At 44.4% G+C, this 21,215-nt stretch overlaps 1 long non-coding RNA gene across 1 annotated transcript; it reads left to right on the forward strand.

The window, feature by feature from the left end:
• The first annotated feature begins 10,902 nt into the window (after positions 1 to 10,902).
• On the forward strand, positions 10,903 to 15,807 carry LOC132535825 (uncharacterized). Its single transcript, XR_009547555.1, has 2 exons — positions 10,903 to 11,058; positions 15,208 to 15,807. It is a non-coding gene; the product is annotated as an uncharacterized LOC132535825 (long non-coding RNA).
• The last annotated feature ends 5,408 nt before the right edge of the window (positions 15,808 to 21,215 follow it).

Genomic DNA, 21,215 nt, shown 5'->3' on the forward strand with positions numbered 1-21,215 from the left:
ATTTAAAAAATATATATAGAGAGAGATGTATAGTAGCCTGGGATGTGGCACAGTGGATAAAGCATTTGGATTCTCAAGCACGAGGTCCTGAATCCAATCCCTGACATCACATGTGTCAGAGTGATGCTTTGGCGCTGTCTCTCTCTCTCTCTGTCTCTCTCTCTCATTAATTAACAAATATTTAAATAAAAATAGGAATAAGAAAGAGGAGGATGAATATGAGATGATCTCACTCATAGACAGAAGTTGAAGAATACTACCATGACTCAAACCTGACATCCCTGGGCAGAACGACCTCACCAATGTTTCCTGGATCCCTACTTCCCCCAGAGCCCACTAGGGAAAGATAGAAACAGGTTGGGGGTATGGATCAACCTGTCAACACCCATGCCCGGAAGAGAAGCAATTACAGAAGTCAGACCTCTCACTTTCTGCATCTCATAGAGATCTCTGGTCCATACCTCCCAGAAGGATAAAGAGTAGGGAAACTTCCAATGGAGGGGATGGGACATGGCACTCTGGCAGTGGGAATTATATGGAATTGTACTCGTCTTAGACCACAGTCCTGTTGATCTTTATTAAATCACTAATAAAGCAAAAGATTGGATCGACCTTCTCGTGGTGCATCCCGTGAGTACCCATTCATTGGGGAAACTGACGATCCTTCCTAGCCGACTGAATCCACATGGATCCCAGTCACTTTCAAAGCCAGCAACAAGCAGCTCCTGACAGCTTTCAACCTGACCTGTTGACTGGCTACGGAAGAAGGGCAAACGCTAGAAGAAGAAGAAAGCAAAAGAAAGAAAAAAGGAGTTGAATAATAAGAAAATACAAAGCAGAACTTAGACTGGGTTTGGTGTATTGGACTGGGTGAGGAGGAGGGTTCAGGTCCTGGAACATGATGGTAGAGGAGGACCTATAGAGGGTTGAATTGTTATGTGGAAAACAGAAATGTTACAGATGCACACACTACTGTATTTTACTGTTGACTGTAAGCCACTAACTCCCAATAAAGATAAATAAATAAATAAATAGTTAAAATATTAAAAAAAGAATAAAAAGTATGAATGGGGGCCAGGCCATGACACACCTGGTAGAGCACACATGTTATAATGCACAAAGACTCGGGTTTGAACCCACAGTACCCACCTGTAGGGGGAAGCTTGATGAGTGGTGAAGCAGGGCTGCAGGTGTCTCCTTTTATCTCTCCCTCTCTATCTCACCCTTCCCCCTTGATTTCTCTCTGTCTCTGTCCAATAAAAAAAGCCATGAATGCCAAGTGACATTTATAAAGGCACAATTACCCCCCCCAAAGTTCCTCCTACCCTTTTCCTTTTCTGTATTTGTTTCTCCTACAGTGAGAAACCTGACTCTTATTAGCCACAAGAATTCTACTTATTTTGCTCAATCCCGGGATACACATTCAGTAGTTTCAGATTCACTAACCAAATACCACTTTGGAAGAGAAATCTACTAACTAGAAACTAGAGGTCAATATTTGTTTTGTTTTGTCATCAGAGTTATTGCTGGGGCTCAGTGCCTGCACAGCTCTATCATTCCCAGTGATGATTTTTTTATAGAAATGAGAGACAGAGGGGTAAAGAAAAAAGGGGGGAGAGAAAGAGAGGAGACACTTGCAGCACTGCTCAACCACTTGTGAAGCTTCCTTCCACCCTGCAGGTGGGGACTGGGGGGTTTGAACCTGGGTACTGGTCTATGGTAATGTGTGTGTTCTACCACACACACTATCCGTTAAAGCTGTCTTTATCTTCAGTCTGATGGATGCTATGTTTAAAAGTTACTGGAGTTGGTTCTCTCTGCTCCCCTTTAGTGAAGCTGTGTGAAAGATGGCTAAGATTGGATATGGGAGGTGGCTCAGTGGATAGAGTTTTTGACCCTCAAGCATGAGGTCCAGAGTTCAATTCCCCCACAACACACACGTATAAGAGTGGTACTCTGGGGAGCCAGGTGGTAGAGCAGTGGGTTAAGTACAGGTGGCGAAAAGCACAAGGACCAGAGTAAGGATCCCAGTTCGAGCCCCCGGCTCCCCAACTGCAGGGGAGTTGCTTCACAGGTGGTGAAGTAGGTCTGCAGGTGTCCGTCTTTCTCTCCCCTTCTCTTTCTCCCCCTCCTCTCTCCATTTCTCTCTGTCCAACAAGGACAACAACAAGGGCCACAAAAGGGAATAAATACATATTAAAAAAAAAAGTGGTACTCTGCCCCCTCCCCTTTATGGAGAAACAGAGTGATGCCTCTCTCTCTCTCTCCCTTCCCCCGCCTTTCTGTTGAGGTAGGACTGCCAACATGTGAGTAAATGGCTCTCCTGCTCTTCTCTCTCTCTCTGAGCCCAAGTCGACACCAACCAACATGTCAATGTTCTCAATTTACCTGAATAAAGTTTAAAATTCCTGGGGAAACAAAAAGAACTAGAGTGACAGAGAGAGTGGAGATAGAGACATACCAATCAGAGTAATTAATGTTCAGATCTGTACAGTGGTGTCGAGGAATGAACCTGGGACCCCTAGGGCCTCAGGCATACTTTGTATAATGTGCTCTAACATGTTGAACTATTTTCTTGGCCCATATTTATTTATCTAAGAATGTGAAACCTGAGAATGGTTTCAAGAGTCAGAATTTAGCCGAGTATACACACCTTCCTTCTTGTCCAAACACCCCCCCATCCAACCTCACAGGCAACAAGTCTCAACAGCTGATAGCTTATACTTCCTGTTTCTATCATCTTGTCTTTCTTACACACACACACACACACACACACACACACACACACACACACACACACACACACACACACTCCCCCCCCCCAGAGCACTGGAGCTCAGAGCTTCAGGCAAGAAAATCATTTACACAACCATTATGCAGTCTCCCCAGCCTTCTTGTTTCTTTTTTTTCAAAGATTTATGCAGAGTGAGGGAGGTGACTTAATGGTTCTGCAAAAAGATCCTCCTGCCTGAGGTTCTGAGCTCCCAGATTCTATCCCCTGCAACACGATTAGCCAGAGCTGAGGAGCGCTCTGGAAACAAACAAACAAACAAACAAAAAAATATATATATATATAAGATTTATGCATCTAGTTATGAGAGAGAAGGGCAGGAGGGAGAGAGAAGCAGAGCATTATTCTGGAACATGCAATGCTGGGGACAGGACTCGGGACCTCATGCTGGAGAGTCCAACGCTTTATTCTCTGTGCCACCTCCTGGGCTGTTTATCTTGCTTTTTGTATGAAGCATTACACACTATGTATACCTTTTTATATATTTTTATTTATAAAATGGAAATATTGACAAGACTATAGGATAAGAGGGATACATTTCGGGGTTCAGGCGGTAGCGCAGCGGGTAAAATGCACGTGGCGCAAAGCCCAAGGACCAGGGTAAGGATCCTGATTCGAGCCCCCGGCTTCCCACTTGCAGGGAATTTGCTTCACAGGAGGTGAAGCAGGTCTGCAGATGTCTATCTTTCTCTCCCCCTCTATGTCTTCCCGTCCTCTCTCCATTTCTCTCTGTCCTATCCAACAATGACAACAATGCATTACCATGAGCAAGGACCCGTGTTCAAGCCCCTGGCCACCAGCTGGAAGCATTTGCAGAGGGGAACCTTCCTGAGTGGTGGAGTGGTGCTGTCGTATCTCTCCTTTCTTCTCTCTCATCCCCTATATAAATTCTTCTTCTTCTAGCGTTTGCCCTTCTTCCGTAGCCAGTCAACAGCGTCAGGTTGAGCCTGATGTAAAGTTTCGAGACCTCCTTTGAATCTGGAGAGGTGGCAGTCGTTGACTGTGTGGGTCATAGTCTGTCTGTAGCCGCAGGGGCAGTTCGGGTCGTCTCTGGCTCCCCAGCGATGGAACATAGCGGCGCACCGGCCATGGCCTGTTCAATAGCGATTGAGGAGGGCCCAGTCATAACGTGCTAGGTCAAAGCCGGGTTGACGCTTGCAGGGGTCTGTGATGAGGTGTTTGTTCTTTACCTCAGCTGACTGCCAACTCTGTTTCCAAGAGTCTGGAACAGAGAAGTTCAGTGTAGGCGTAGGAAACCAGATTGGGTGACGAGACGTCAAGCGTTGGACAGGGTGGGCGAAGATATCCGCATATATTGGCAGGTCCGATCGAGCGTAGACGTGGGAAATGAACTTAGATGATGCCGCATCCTGACGAATATCTGGCAGGGTGATGTTGCTAAGAACTGGCAGCCATGGAACCGGGGTGGAACGGGTGGTTCCAGAAATTATCCTCATGGAGGAATATAATTTGGAATCGACCAAGTGGACATGGGGGCTACGGAACCATACTGGGGCACAGTATTCTGCAGTGGAATAGCATAATGCCAGAGATGATGATCGTAGTGTGGAAGCGCTCGCGCCCCATGAGGAGCTGGCCAGTCTTGCAATGATGTGATTCCTCGCGCCCACCTTTGCTGCAGTTTTTATGAGATGTTCGTGAAATGACAGAGTGCGATCGAGATCCAATGGGATCCTAATGGGATGCATTGGATCGACCTTCCCGTGGTGCATCTCGTGAGTACCCATTCATTGGGGAAACAGACGATCTTCCCTAGCCGACTGAATCCACATGGATCCCAGTCACTTTCAAAGCCAGCAACAAGCAGCTCCTGACAGCTTTCAAGCTGTTGGTCCTGCTCTTCGAGTCCTCCAACTTAATGTTGAGGGGATGTCCTTTGCCCTATATAAATGAGAAAAATAAAAAAGGCTACTGGGTGTAGCCTAGTAATGATGATGATGATGGGGAGGTAATACAATGGTTCTGCAAAATGACTTTCATGCCTAAGTCTCTCAAGTCCCAGGTTCAATCCCTTCCCCACTACCATAAACCAGAGCTGAGTAGTGCTCTGGTTAAAAAAATAATAATAATAGGGAGTCGGATGGTACCACAACAGGTTAAGGACACATGGCTCAAAGCTCAACGACTGGTGTAAGGAGCCCCGGCTCTCCACCTGCAGGGGAGTCGCTTCACAGGTGGTGAAGCAGGTTTGGAGGTGTCTATCTTTCTCTCCCCCTCTTTGTCTCCCCCTCCTCTCTCTATTTCTCTCTGTCCTATTTCACAACACAATCAGTAACAACAGTAACAGTAACAATCATACATCAGTAACAACAATAGTAACTACAACAATAAAACAACAAGGGTGGGGGGTTGGGCGGTGGCGCAGTGGGTTAAGCACACGTGGTACAAAGCGCAGGGACCGGCGTAAGGATCTTGGTTGGAGCCCCCGGCTCCCCACCTGCAGGGGAGTCGCTTCACAGGCGATGAAGCAGGTCTGCTGGTGTCTTTCTCTCCCTCTCTCTGTCTTCCCCTCCTGTCTCCATTTCTCTCTCTCCTATCCAACAACGAACAACATCAACAATGGTAATAATAATAACCACAGCGAGGCTAAAACAACAAGGGCAACAAAAGGGGCAAATAATGGCCTCCAGGAGCGGTGGATTCATGGTGCAGGCACCGAGCCCAGCAATAACCCTGGAGGGGAAAAAACAACAACAAGGGCAACAAAAGGGAATAAATAAATATTTTTAAAAAACAAAATAATAATAATAACAACAAAATAAGCAGTCAAGTGGTGGTTCACTTAGTAAAGAAGACATTACCGTGCACAAGGACCCAGGTTTAAGCACCTTGTCCCTACCTGCAGGGGAAAAGCTCCATGAAATGTGAAGCAGTGTTGCAGGTGTGTCTCTCTTTCTCCCTATCTCCCCATCTCTATCTCTATCCAATAAATAAGTAAAACATTTAAATAATCATAAAATTAAATTAAATAATAATAATAGATGGACATTAGAAAAATGCAAAAGGAGTAAGGCTGCTTTTCATCTGAGAACCCAGTCTGTCTTGCCGCCATTCAATTCTCAATGCTGGTTTTAAGATGGAGAGATTAGGGAGTTGGCGGTAGTGCAGGGAGTTAAGCACACGTGGCGCAAAGCGCAAGGACCAGTATAAGGATCCCGGTTCAAGCCCCTGGCTCCCCACCTGTAGGGGAGTTGCTTCACAGGTAGTGAGGCAGGTCTGCAGGTGTCTATCTTTCTCTCCCCCTCTTTGTCTTCTCCTCCTCTCTCCATTTCTCTCTGTCCTATCCAACAACAACAACTATAACTACAACAATAGAAAACAACAAGGGCAACAAAAAGGGAAAATCAATTAAAAATTTTTTTTAAAAGATGGAAAGATTAATGACACCAAGAAACCACATAGGGATTGTCTGGGGTGATTGGATTTCCCAGGCATTGTGGGAGCCTTTGTGGGTGGCTTTGGGCCCCAACCCCCAACACCCCACCCCCAACCAGATCCTGCGGGAGGCCTGGCCCAGTTCAGTGATGGTGACTGAGGTCCCACAGGATGAATCCCAAGCCTGGGATGCCTGTTGAACTGAAAAATTTGCACAGAACAAGGCCGTGCTATGACTGCCACCAGCCAAGATGACACAGGACCATTCCATCATCACATCTGAAACCCAGGCCAAGCGCGTGTGTCAGCCAGAGACACCTGTAGTACTGCTTCACCACTTATGAAGTATCGTCCTTACAGCTGGGGACTGGGTGCTTGAACCCAGGTCCTTGAACATGGTCATTTGTGTGCTTAATAAGCTGTGCCACTGCCCAGCTAAATTATTATTATTATCATTATTATTTGCCTCCAGGATTATCGCTGGGGTTTGGTGCCTGTGCTAAGAATCCACTACTCCTGGAGGCCATTTTTTCCATTTTGTTGTTCTTTCTTTTTATAAGTTTTATTTATTTATTTATTTTCCATTTTGTTGCCCTTGTTATTTTTCATTGTTGTTGTAGTTATTATTGTTGTTGTTATTGCTGTTGCTATTGTTAGATAAGACAGAGAGAAATGGAGAGAGGAAGGGAAGACAGAGGGGGGAAAGAAAGAGAGACACCTGCAGACCTGCTTCACCACCTGTAAAGAGACTCCCCTGCGGGTGGGGAGCCGGGGGCTCGAACCGGGATCCTTACCCTGGTCCTTGCACTTTGTGCCACATGCACTTAACCTACTGTGCTACCGTCCAACTTCCCATTTTGTTGTTGTTGCTATTGTCACTGTTGTTATTGCTGTTATTGTTGTTGCTGGTTAGGAAAGAGAATAATTGAGAGAGATGGGGAAGACAGAGAGGGGGAGAGAAAGATCTACACCTTCAGACTTGCTTGACTTCTTATTAAGTAACCTCCGTGCAGGTGGGGAGCCAAGGGCTCCAACCAGGATTCTCACGCCGGTCCTTGCGCTTTGCGCCGTGTGAACTTAACCCAGTGCACTGATGCCCGTCCCAGCCCCCTCTCTTATTATTATTATTATTATTAAATATTTATTTATTTCCTTTTGTTGCCCTTATTTCATTGTTGTAGTGATTATTGTTGTTTTTACTTATGTCATTGTTGTTGGATAGGACAGAGAGAAATGGAGAGAAGAGGGGAAGACAGAGAGGGGGAGAGAAAGATAGACACCTGGGGCTGGGTGGTGGTGCACTTGGTTGAGCACATGTATCACAATGTGCAAGGACCCAGGTTCAAGCCCCTGGTTCCCACCTGCAGGAGGAAAGCTTTGTGAGTGGTGAAGTAGTGCTGCAGGTGTCTCTCTCCCTCTCTATCACCCTCTTATCTGGCTGTCACTATCCAATAAATAAAGATTAAAAAAAATATATAGATAGACACCTGCAGACCTGCTTCACTGCTTGTGAAGCGACCTCCCTGCAGGTGGGGAGCCGGGGGCTCGAACTGGGATCACTACACCGGTCCTTGCGCTTTGTGCCACGTGCGCTTAACCCGATGCACTACTGCCCGACTCCCCTCTTTTATTAATTTTTTAAAAATCATCTTTATTTATTTATTGGTTAGAGACAGGTAGAAATTGAGAGGGAAGGGGGTGATAGAGAGGGAGAGAGACAGAGAGACACCTGCAGCCCTGCTTTACCACTTGTGAAGCCTTCCTCCTGAAGGTGGGGATCGGGGGATCGAACCTGTATCCTTGTGCACTGTAACATGTGCGTTCAGACAGGTGCACCACTACCTGGCCCCCTTTTATTAATTTTTAAGATAGAGTGTAAGAGACAGAAATAGAAAGCGGGCGAAAGACAATGAAAGATAAGACATTCAAGCAGTGCTCCACTGTTCTCGAAGTTTCCACTTTGCATATTGCTCCTGTGTGGTTGCCAAGGACTTGAACCCGGGTTCTGGCACATGGCAATGTGTGGGCACTTCAGAAGGGTGTAGGGAATACCAGAGTATCAGTCTGGTAGTGCAATGTCAGGGTCAAACTCAAGGATTTCATGCTTCAGAGTCCAGAGCTTTACTCCAACACCTCTAGTGTCATGCTTTGATTTATTAAGGACTTGTTTTATTTGTGTATATGAGAGAGAGAGTTCACATAGAACCAGAGAGACAGAGAAGCCAGAGCACCGCTATGGTACTAGGGATCAAACCAGGGGCCTCAGATGCTGGGAAATTGTGCAGATGCAGTCACATCTGCCATGTTGTCCCCTCAGGCTATTGCTAGTTCCCTCGAGAGCTGGGACATTCTTGGAGCGCCTGTTCCGCCATGTTGTGCCCTCAGGGCATTGTCTATTCCCTGCAATAGTTGCAGTGCTCTGGTTACTCCTCCCCCTTCCCATTCTCGTGAGAGCTACTCCCATAAAAGCCCTTCTTCTTCCGCACCTCGTTCTCTTGCTGGCTCTTCACTTCGGTGTTTAGACGCAGGAAAGGTAACTGTGTGAGGCGGCCGTTTTTGCTACCTCCACGTGGCCCAACCTGCTTCTCTCTCACCCAACTCTGAAGTGCCAGCACAAATAAAGATTTGTGTTCCCTCCTCGCTCCGGATCTCCTCTCTCTCTCTTCTCTGTGGCGCAGCACGACACTCAAACATGCAAGCCTTACACTCTACCAGTTAAGCTATGTCCCCAGCCTCATATATGCCCTTTATTGCTGTAAGGAAGAAAGAGTCATTTTGTAAAACAAAGGTGTATCTGAGGGGAGGGGATCTGAGGGAAAGAGGGAGTTCCTTTGGCTCAAGGGCTTCCACAGCACTTACAGAGTATGAGGCTGCTTCAAAGACTCTTCATTAGTGGCACCATTGAACAGATGAAGAAATTGAGATCTAGCCAGATTGTGACTATTTCTCTGAGAGCCAGTAGCTGCATAAGAACTGGGAACCCTGGCCCCAGCCATGGGTGTCATCCGTAGGCCACATTTTCCCTCTCCCTCTCCCTCTCCCTCTCTCTTCTCTCTTCTCTCTTTTCTTTCTCATTGATACATAAGTAAATCTATTCTAAAATGGAAGAGAGAGACCACAGCACCAGTCCTAGGCCCCTTTCTTCCTTCCTTTCTCTCTTTCTTTCTTCCTTCTTTTCTTTCTTTCTTTCTTTTAATTTTATCAGAGCACTGTTCAACTCTGGCTTCTGATGGTGCTGGAGATTGAACCTGGGCCCTCAGAGCCTCAGGCATGAAAGTCCACTATGTTGTCTAGGATTCATTTTTGACAGCCCTCCTGAGTTTAACTCCCTGACAAGAAGCCTAGGATGGTTTCTTAGATTGAAAATCCTTTTACAAGCTCAGGAAGATTTAAAAGCCACTTCTCCCAAAGACAGTCTTAGAAACTTCAATTTGGAGAGTCAGCCTCCACCTTCCGGTTTGAGATGTTCAGAGTTCTGACTGCCCCCGTCTCATAGCTGTGCATCCTGTGTGCCTCTCAGTCCTAGGCACATTGGTGATCCCTGGCATGTCTCCAGATCATGAGTTGGGGGTTGCACTTTGTGATGGCATTGATGCACCGGTGCATCCATCCATCTGCCCATCTGTCCATCCAGTGCAGATCTCAGAAAGACCTCCCCTAACATTTGCAGTTTTCTTTCTTTCTCTTTCTTTCTTTCTTTCTAAAGATTTTATTTCTTTATTAGTGAGAAAGGAGAGAGAGAAAGAACCAGACATCACTCTAGTACATATGCTGCCAGGGATTGAACTCAGGACCTCAAGCATGAGATTCCAGTGCTTTATCCACTGCACCACTTCCCAGACCACTCTCGTTCTTTCTTTTTTTAAAAAATATTTATTTATTCATGAGAGGGATAGGAGGAGAGAGAGAGAGAGAGAACCAGAACCAGATATCACTCTGGTACATGTGCTGCTGGGGATTGAACTCCAGACCTCATGCTTGAGAGTCCAACACTTTATTCACTGTGCCACCTCCCAGACCACTCTCGTTCTTTCTGCATGCATGCATGACTTAAAGTCTGGAGCAAAAGTGGATTTGAGACCCCACTTTTAAGATTTAATCATTAAGCTCTGGCTTATGGTGATGTTAGGGATTGAACCTGGATCCTTGGAGATTTAGGCATGAAAGGTGTTTTTTTGTTTGTTTGGTTTGGTCTTTGTTTTTGATGCCCAGTCCCCAAAACCACCATATGCCAGAGCTAAACAAAGCTCACTGCTCTCTCCCTCTGTATGTTTCTCTTATTAAAATAAAATAAATTTTAAAAATAAACAATTTGCATGAATATTCTGCTATCTCCCCTGCTCAATATTTATTTGTTAACATGAGAGTAAGAACCAGAACATCAATCTGGAACATACAATGCCAGGGATTGACCTCAGGACCTCTTGCTTGAGAGTCCAGCACCTTACCCATAGCACCACCTCCTAGGTTGCCATCAGGTGCTCTCTATAGTTCTGCTGAATTTGGAGTTTTCTTCATGCTGCTGCCCTGGTGTAAAACTGTAGGCAAATTACATTGTCGTCTGCTTATGTTTGATTCTCTGAGAAGACTGGTACCAGGAGTCTGTGCAGGGACCGGTTGCAGCAGGCACTGAGGCCGTGGGTGGTAGGAGCCTAACCGGAAACAGATGGCAGCCTCAGAGGCAGAGGGCCTAGCTGGAACTGGGTGGGCGGCATTGGGCGGGTAGCACTGGGCAGCCACAACAGATGCAGCCGGGACTATAGCAGGCGGCTGCTGCATCAGAAGCAGCAGGAGATGAAGCAACCAGACACAGCCATGATGAGAGCCTAGTACAACAAATGGCTGTCTCAGCAAGGCCCTGGCAGAACTGAGTAAGATATTTTTCCCCGGGGGGCGGGCGGTGGCACAGTGGGTTAATTGCATGTGGTGCAAAACGCAAGGACCAGAATAAGGATGCCGGTTCGATCACCCGGCTCCCCACCTGCAAGGGAGTCGCTTCACAGGCGATGAAGCAGGTCTGCAGGTGTCTATCTTTCTCTCCCCCTCTCTGTCTTCCCCTCCTCTCTCCATTTCTCTCTGTCCTAGCCAACAACGAACAACATCAACAATGGCAATAATAATAACCACAATGAGGCTACAACAACAAGGGCAACAAAAGGGGGAAAAATGGCCTCCAGGAGCGGTGGATTCATGGTGCAGGCACCGAGTCCAGCAATAACCCTGGAGGGGAAAAAATATATATATATATTTTCCCTTCACTGTTCAGCTCAGTTCCAAGTGTTTTTTTTTTTTTTTTTTTATGTGTGTTTTTTCATGTATGATGGTGGTGGTGTTGGTGGTGTTGGTGGTGGCGGTGGCAGTTCTTCTAGCGTTTGCCCTTCTTCCGTAGCCAGTCAACAGCGTCAGGTTGAGCCTGATGTAAAGTTTCGAGACCTCCTTTGAATCTGGAAAGGTAGCAGTCGTTGACTATGTGGGTCATAGTCTGTCTGGAGCCGCAGGGGCAGTTCGGGTCGTCTCTGGCTCCCCAGCGATGGAACATAGCGGCGCACCGGCCATGGCCTGTTCCATAGCGATTGAGGAGGGCCCAATCATAACGTGCTAGGGTAAAGCCGGGTGGACGCTTGCAGGGGTCTGTGATGAGGTGTTTGCTCTTTACCTCAGCTGACTGCCAACTCCGTTTCCAAGAGTCTGGAACAGAGAAGTTCAGTGTAGGCGTAGGGGACCAGATTGGGTGACGAGATGTCAAGCGTTGGACAGGGTGGGCGAAGATATCCGCGTATATTGGCAGGTCCGGTCGAGCGTAGACGTGGGAAATGAACTTAGATGATGCTGCATCCCGACGAATATCTGGCGGGGCGATGTTGCTAAGAACTGGCAGCCGTGGAACCGGGGTGGAACGGATGGTTCCAGAAATTATCCTCATGGAGGAATATAATTTGGAATCGACCAAGTGGACATGGGGGCTACGGAACCATACTGGGGCACAGTATTCTGCAGTGGAATAGCATAATGCCAGAGATGATGATCGGAGTGTGGAAGCGCTCACGTCCCATGAGGAGCTGGCCAGTCTTGCAATGATGTGATTCCTCGCGCCCACCTTTGCTGCAGTTTTTATGAGATGCTCGTGAAATGACAGAGTGCGATCGAGAGTTCGTGAAATGACAGAGTGCGGTGGCAGTGATAAAAACAAACAGGAGATGCTGGTCTGCCACCATCTTGGCCGGAAGTCAACACCTGCTGTGTATGGAATAGTCACTCATGGTCCTCTCTCATTTTTCCCTCCTACATCACCATAGAGTCAGTACCAAAATTCACTGTGTTTTATAAAGAAGGAAGCTGAGGGGCCTAGGAGATGGTTCAACTCATGAGAGCTCATACTTTACCTTATGTGAGGAATCAGGTTCAAGCACCTGGCCCCATCTGGGAGAACCTGCACAGGGGAAACTGTATGAGCAGTGGAGCAGTGTTAGTTTCCACCATTCACTTTCCTTTTTTTTTTTTTTTGCCTCCAGTATTATTGCTGGGGCTCAGTGCACCATGAATCCACTGCTCCTGGGGGCCATTTTTCCCCCTTTTGTTGCCCTTGTTGTCGTAGCCTTGTTGTGGTCATTATTGTTGTTGTTGATGTCGTTCGTTGTTGGATAGGACAGAGAGAAATCGAGAGAGGAGGGGAAGACAGAGAGGGAGAGAGAAAGACAGACACCTGCAGACCTGCCTCACTGCTTATGAAGTGATTCCCCTGCAGGTGGGGAGCTGGGGGCTCGAACCGGGATCCTCCTGCCGGTCCTTGCGTTTTGCGCCACATGCGCTTAACCGGGCTACTGCCCTACCCACCACCATTCACTTTCTTTCTTTCTTTTTTTCTCTCTTTTTTCTTTTATTGTTAAATTTTATTAGTGACATAATATTGATTTATAAAATTATAAAATAACAGGGGTGTATAATTTTGCACTGTTCTCACCACCACAGTTCTGCCCTCCATTGGAAGCTATAGCAGTTCTCTCAAGGTTGCAGGTATGAGTTGACTATTATTTCTATAACTATCTGTCTATATTTGCCCATTTTTTCCCCGATAGCCTTGCCTCTTTTTTCCCCCCAAGAGCACTGGTCATCTCTGGCTTATGGTAGTGATGGGGATTGAAACTGGGACCTTTGATACCTCAGGCATGAAAGTTTTTTTGCATAACCATTATGCTGTCTCCCCAGACCTCTTCCTTTCCAAGTCACACCTACACCTATTACTACTTTCAAATGCCCTCCATTTATTCCTCTTACCTTTTTTAAACAACTTTTTTATTTTCTTAAATTTTTTATTTGTTTTTATTTATTTACCCTTTTGTTGCCCTTGTTGTTTTTATTGTTGTTGTAGTTATTATTGCTGTTGTTCTTGTTGCTGATGATGTCACCATTGTTAGATAGGAAAGAGAAAAATGGAGAGAAGAGCAGAAGACAGAGAAGGGGAGAGAAAGAGAGACCTGCTTGACTGCCTGTGAAATGACTCCCCTACAGGTGGGGAGCCAGGGCTCTAACCAGGATCCTTATGCTGGTCCTTGTGCTTCGTGCCAAGTAAGCTTAACCCGCTGTGCTACCTATTCCTTGTATCTTTCTAGGTTCTGATGATGTTGGAGTTCAGAGTCCTCTGATCATTCTCTATGATAATTTCTCCCCCTCTGGGAGTATGGACCAAAATTATTTTTTTAATTAAAAATTTATTATTATCTTCATTTATTTATTGAATAGAGACAGCCAGAAATTGAGAGGGAATGGGGAGATAGAAAGACACATGCAGCCCTGCTTCACCACTTATGAAGCTTTCCCCATGCAGGTGGGGACTGGGGGCTTGAACCTGGGTCCTTGTACATTGTAATGTGTGCGCTCAACCAGATGCGCCACCACCAGGGCCCTGGACCAAAATTCTTTATGGAGTGCAGAAGGTTCTGGTTCTGTAATTGCTTCTCTGCTGGACATGGGCACTAGCAGGATGATTCATACCCCCAGACTGTTTCTATTTTCCCTAGTGGGCAGGGCTCTGGAAAAGTGAGGTTCTGGACACACTGGTGAGGTCATCTGACCTGGGAAGTCAGGATGGAATCATTATAGCATCTGCGACTTGGTGGTTGAAAGGCAGTAAGATATAAAGCAGGAAAAATGATTAATGAACAGAAACTAAAAAGTAGGAAGTCTATTTTAGGTATGTTTCTAGAGGCCCATGACTTTTGTAGTTTTTGCTTAAATTTGATAGCTCACATGGAGATGGACAAATATATTGTCTGGGAAGATGGTGTCAGAGTTAAGAATAGGGCTAGAAAGTTGGATTAGGGGGTCAGGGAGTGGTACACCTGGTTAAGTGCATACATTACAGTGCGCAAGAGCCTGGATTCAAGCCCCCAGTCCCCACCTGCAGTGGAAAAGTTTCACAAGTGATGAAGCAGGGCTACAAGTGTTTCTTTGTCTCTTCCCCTATCTCCCCCTCCCTTCTCAGTTTCTCTCTGTCTCTAATGAATAAATAAAAATCTAAAAAAAAAGTTGGAGTGTAGCTCCCAAACTTGGAGAAAATCTATGACTAAAATTAACTGTTTACCTCATCAACCTGACCTGGATATATATATTTAGCATAGGGGCCTGTGTAGCCTTTGAGTCCCTGTTGATTGATCTGAGATTGCAGATCATGGCCACAGCTGGGAACATTCTAGGCTGCACTCATTTCAGGACCAGTGTTCCTCAAGAAGTGGTAGAGTATGTTAACCCAGCCTCCCTTTGGAGAATAGGGAATAGTCCCTACCATTTCTACTTTATAAGGAGGCCAAGTTCCTGGAATGGCACACTGACATTCCTGATGGAAGTGACCAGTGATGGTGAAGAGAAAAATCTATTAGAGGGAATCTATTATTCCCATCATATCTATGTGGAGTCCAAGAATTCCCTAACTAGGGCCCCAGATGATGGTCATCATTCACCCTGTATCAAAAAATAAATCCTTCAACAATATGTTTGGCTTTGTATGTTAACTCTCTTTTCAGCCACTAGATTCCAGATGCCAGCATGATGCCGACCAGACTTCCCTGGACAGACAACCCCACCAATGTGTCCTGGAGCTCCACTTCCCCAGAGCCCCACCCTACTAGGGAAAGAGAGAGACAGGCTGGGAGTATGGATCGACCTGTCATCGCCCATGTTTAGTGGGGAAGCAATTACAGAAGCCAGACCTTCCACCTTCTGCATCCCACAATGACCTTGGGTCCATACTCCCAGAGGGATAAAGAATAGGAAAGCTATCAGGGGAGGGGATGGGATATGGAGATAGTGGGAATTGTGTGGAGTTGTACCCCTCTTATCCTATGGTTTTGTTAATGTCTACTTTTTAAATAAACAAAAACAGAAATAAATAAATAAATAAATCCAGGGCTGGGTGGTGGCACACCTGGCTGAGTGCACATGTTACAATGGGCAAAGACCCAGGTTCAAGTCCCCATTCCCCACCTGCAGGATGAAAGCTTCACTAGCAGTGAAGCAGTGCTGCAGGTGTCTCTCTGTCTTTCCTCCTCTCTATCCAACCCTTCCCTCTCAATTTCTGGCTGTCTCTATCCAATACATAAATAAAGATAATAAAAAAAATAAAATAAATCCACCAGGAGCAGAGGAATCATGTAGGCACAGAGCCCTAGTGATCATTCTGGTGGAAATAAATAAAAGAATAAGTAAAGATACCACTTTATTCATCTGAGAATGACTTGTGCCAACAAATCAAGAGATGACAAGTGTTTACCAGGATGCGGAGAAAAAGGAATTCTGTTACACTGTTGGTGGGAATCGTCGGAGTAGATAGCATAATGGTTAGGCAAAGAGACTTTCATGCCTGAGGCTTCAATGTCTGCAGTTATTAAGGAAAACAGTATGGAAATTCCTTAAATAAAACATAAATACTTTTTGATCCAGCAATACCACTCTTAAGTATATATCCAAAGGACATTAAAACACTAATTCTTTTTCTTTAAATTTCTTTATTGGGGAATTAATGTTTACATTTGATAGTAAATACAATAGTTTGTACATGCATAACATTCCCCAGTTTTCCATATAACAATACAACCCCCACTAGGTCGTCTGTCATCCTTTTTGGACCTGTATTGTCCCCCCCACCCACCCCAGAATCTTTTACTTTGGTGCAATACGCCAATTCCATTTCAGGTTCTACTTGTGTTTTCTCTTCTGATCTTGTTTTTCAACTTCTGCCTGAGAGTGAGATCATCCCATATTCATTCTTCTGTTTCTGACTTATTTCACTTAACATGAGTTTTTCAAGGTCCATCCAAGATAGGCTGAAAACAGTGAAGTCACCATTTTTTATAGCAGAGTAGTATTTCATTGTGTATATATACCACAACTTGCTCAGCCACTCATCTGGTGTTGGACACCTGGGTTGCTTCTAGGTTTTGGCTATTACAAATTGTGCTGCCAAGAACATATGTGTACACAGATCTTTTTGGATGGATGTGTTGGGTTCCTTAGGATATATCCCCAGGAGAGGAATTGCAGGATCATAGGGTAGGTCCATTTCTAGCCTTCTGAGGGTTCTCCATACTGCTCTCCACAGAGGTTGGACCAATTGACATTCCCACCAGCAGTATAGGAGGGTTCCTTTGACCCCACGCCCTCTCCAGCATTTGCTGCTGTTACCTTTTCTTTTTTTTTTCTTTTTTTTTTTATTTATATTCTTATTTTTTTAAAGGATTAATTAACAAAACCATAGGGTAGGAGGGGTACAACTCCACACAATTCCCACCGCCCAATCTCCATATCTCACCCCCTCCCCCGATAGCTTTCCCATTCTCTATCCCTCTGGGAGCATGGACCCAGGGTTATTGTGGGTTGTAGAAGGTGGAAGGTCTGGCTTCTGTAATTGCTTCCCCGCTGAACATGAGCCTTGACTGGTCGGTCCATACTCCCAGTCTGCCTCTCTCTTTCCCTAGTAGGGTGGGTCTCTGGGGAAGCTGAGCTCCAGGACACATTGGTGGGGTCTTCAATCCAGGGGAGCCTGGCTAGCATCCTGATGGCATCTGGAACCTGGTGACTGAAAAGAGAGTTAACATACAAAGCCAAACAAATTTTTGAGCAATCATGGACCCAAAGCTTGGAATAGTGGAGAGGAAGTGTTAGGGGGATACTCACTGCAAACTCTAGTGTACTTCTGCTTTCTTACTTTGGTGCCATACTCCAAACTCAGTCAATTTCTGGTTTGCGTTTCTACTTCTTTTTTTTTTTTTTTTTTACATGCATAACATTCCCCAGATTACCATTTAACAATACAACCCCCACTATTTCATTCATCATTTTTCATGGACCTGTATTCTCCCCACCCACCCACCCACCCCAGAGTCTTTTACTTTGGTGTAATACTCCAATTCCATTTCAGGTTCGACTTGTGTTTTCTTTTCTAATCTTGTTTTTCAACTTCGGCCTGAGAGTGAGATCAGCCCATATTCATCCTTCTGTTTCTGACTTACTTCACTCAACATGATTTTTTCAAGGTCCATCCAAGATCGGTTGAAAACGGTGAAGTCACCATTTTTTACAGCTGAGTAGTATTCCATTGTGTATATATACCACAACTTGCTCTGCCACTCATCTGTTGTTGGACACCTGGGTTGCTTCCAGGTTTTGGCTATTACAAATTGTGCTGCCAAGAACATATGTGTACACAGATCTTTTTGGATGGATGTGTTGGGTTCCTTAGGATATATCCCCAGGAGGGGAATTGCAGGTCATAGGGTAGGTCCATTTCTAGCCTTCTGAGGGTTCTCCAGACTGTTCTCCACAGAGGTTGGACCAATTGACATTCCCACCAGAAGTGCAGGAGGGTACCTTTGACCCCACACCCTCTCCAGCATTTGCTGCTGTTACCTTTTCTGATGTATGACATTCTCACAGGAGTGAAGTGGTATCTCATTGTTGTCTTGATTTGCATTTCTCTGACAATCAGAGACTTGGAGCATTTTTTCATGTGTTTCTCGGCCTTTTGGATCTCTTCTGTGGTGAATATTCTGTCCAATTCCTCCCCCCATTTTTGGATGGGGTTATTTGTTGTCTTGTTGTTGAGTCTGGTAAGCTCTTTATGTATGTTGGTTATTAAACTCTTATCTGATGTATGGCATGTAAAGATCTTCTCCCATTCTGTGAGGGGTCTCTTGATTTGGGTAGTGGTTTCTTTTGCTGTGAAGAAGCTTTTTAATTTGATGTAGTCCCATAGGTTTATACTTGCCTTAGTCTTCCTTGTAATTGGATTCGTTTCACTGAAAATGTCTTTAAAATTTATGCGGAAGAAAGTTCTGCCAATATTTTCCTCTAAGTATCTGATAGTTTCTGGTCTAACATCCAGGTCCTTGATCCACTTTGAATCTACTTTTGTATTTAGTGAAATACAGTGATTCAGTTTCATTCTTCTGCATGTTTCAACCCATTGTTTCCAACACCATTTGTTGAAGAGACTCTGCTTTCCACATTGAATAGTCTGGGCCCCTTTGTCAAAGATTAGATGTCCATACGTGTGGGGCCTCATTTCTGGCCTCTCAATTCTATTCCACTGGTCAGTGTGTCTGTTCATGTTCCAGTACCAAGCAGTTTTGATGACAATGGCCCTATAATACAGTTTGAGATCTGGCAGTGTGATGCCTCCAGTTCTGTTCTTTTTTCTCAAGATTGTTTTGGCAATTCTAGGTCTTTTCTTGTTCCAGATAAACATTTGTAGCATTTGTTCTATTCTCCTAAAAAATGTGCTTGGGATCTTGATGGGGATAGCATTAAATTTGTAGATGGCTCTGGGTAATATATTCATTTTGATGATGTTATTTCTTCCAACCCATGAGCATGGAATATCTTTCCACTTCTTTGTGTCTTTTTCAATTTCTTTGAGTAGTGACTCATAATTTTCAGTATACAAGTCTTTCACTTCTTTGGTTACGTTTACTTCTAGATATTTTTTTTTTTCCCAACCTCCCCCTACTTCTAGATATTTTATTGTTTTTGTTGCTATAGAAAAAGGAACTGATTTCTGGATTTCAATTTCTTCTAACTTAGTGTTTGCATAGAGGAATGCCACTGACTTTTGAATGTTAATTTTATAGCCTGACACATTACTGTATTGCCTGATGATTTCTAAAAGCTTCTTGCTGCATTCCTTAGGTTTTTCCATGTATACTATCATGTCATCTGCAAATAAGGAGAGTTTGACTTCTTCTCTTCCAATCTGTATGCCTTTAATTCCTTGCTCCTGCCTGATTGCTATGGCAAGAACTTCCAACACTATGTTGAATAGTAATGGTGATAGTGGGCAGCCCTGTCTAGTACCTGATCTGAGTGGAAATGCTTCCAGTTTTTCACCATTGAGTATGATGTTGGCTGTAGGTTTGCTATATATAGACTCCACTATCTTCAGGAATTTTCCATCTATTCCCATTTTTTGTAGTGTTTTGATCATAAAGGGATGTTGTATTTTGTCAAAGGCTTTCTCTGCATCTATTGATATGACCATGTGGTTTTTGGTCTTGCTTTTGTTGATGTGGTGGATCACATTGATTGATTTACGTATATTAAACCAACCTTGCATGCCTGGGATAAACCCCACTTGGTCATGATGAACAATCTTTTTGATATACTGCTGTATCCGGTTGGCTAGAATTTTGTTCAATATTTTCGCATCTATGTTCATCAGAGATATTGGTCTGTAGTTTTCTTTTTTGGTTGTGTCCCTGTCTGCTTTTGGTATCAGGGTGATGTTGGCTTCATAGAAGCTGGCAGGGAGTATTCCAGTGTCTTCAATCTTCTGGAAGACTTTTAAAAGTAGAGGTATTAGTTCTTCTTTGAAAGTTTTGTAGAATTCATTTGTAAAACCATCTGGTCCAGGACTTTTATTTTTGGGAAGATTTTTGATAACTGTTTCAATTTCATTAGCTGTGATGGGCCTGTTCATGTTATCCACTTCCTCTTGACTTAGTTTTGGAAGTTGGTAGATATCTAGGAAATCATTCATTTCTTCCAGGTTCTCTAGCTTGGTGGCATATAGTTGTTCATAGAAGCCTCGCATGATATGTTGAATTTCTGTGGTGTCTGTTGTGATATCTCCTCTTTCATTTACTATCCGATTTATTTGGGTCTTCTCCCTTTTTTGTTTTGTGAGTCTGGCTAAAGGTTTGTCGATTTTGTTTACTCTTTCGAAGAACCAACATTTACTTTCATTGATCTTTTGTATGGTTTTCCTATTCTCAATGTTATTTATTTCTGCCCTAACTTTAGTAATTTCTGTCCTTCTGGTTGCTTTAGGATTCCTTTGTTGTTCTTCTTCTAGGTCTTTGAGATGTGCAATCAGGCTGTTTATTTGTGCCTTTTCTTGTTTCCTAATGTGTGCTTGTATAGCTATGAACTTCCCTCTTAGGACTGCTTTAGCTGTGTCCCAAATATTTTGATAGCTTGTGTCTTCATTTTCATTGAACTCTCGAAACATTTTGATTTCTTCCTTGATTTCCTCTTTGACCCAGAAGTTGTTAAGAAGTGTACTGTTGAGCTTCCACATTTTGGCACTGTTACTAATCTTTTGTTGATTGTTAAGTGTTAGTTTAATTCCACTGTGGTCTGAGAAGATGCTTGGGATGATTTCAGTGCTCTTGAATTGGCTGATGCTGTCTTTGTGGCCTAACATATGGTCTATCCTTGAGAATGATCCATGTGGATTTGAGTAAAATGTGTATTCCAGTTTCTTGGGATGAATGACTCTGAAAATGTCCAATAGTTCTAGTTTATCTATCTCTTCATTTAGCTCCCTTATGTCTTTACTGATTTTCTTCCTGGATGATCTGTCAAGTTGAGATAGTGGGGTGTTGAAGTCCCCTACTATGATTGTGTTACTGTTAATATATTGCTGTAGCTCTTTCAGTAGAAGTTTGATGTATTTAGATGGCTTCTCATTGGGTGCATAGATATTAATAATTGTTAAGTCCTCTTGATTGACTGATCCTCTGAGCATTAAGTAGTATCC

Source organism: Erinaceus europaeus, chromosome X (genome assembly GCF_950295315.1).
Source record: "Erinaceus europaeus chromosome X, mEriEur2.1, whole genome shotgun sequence".
Taxonomy (NCBI): domain Eukaryota; kingdom Metazoa; phylum Chordata; class Mammalia; order Eulipotyphla; family Erinaceidae; genus Erinaceus; species Erinaceus europaeus.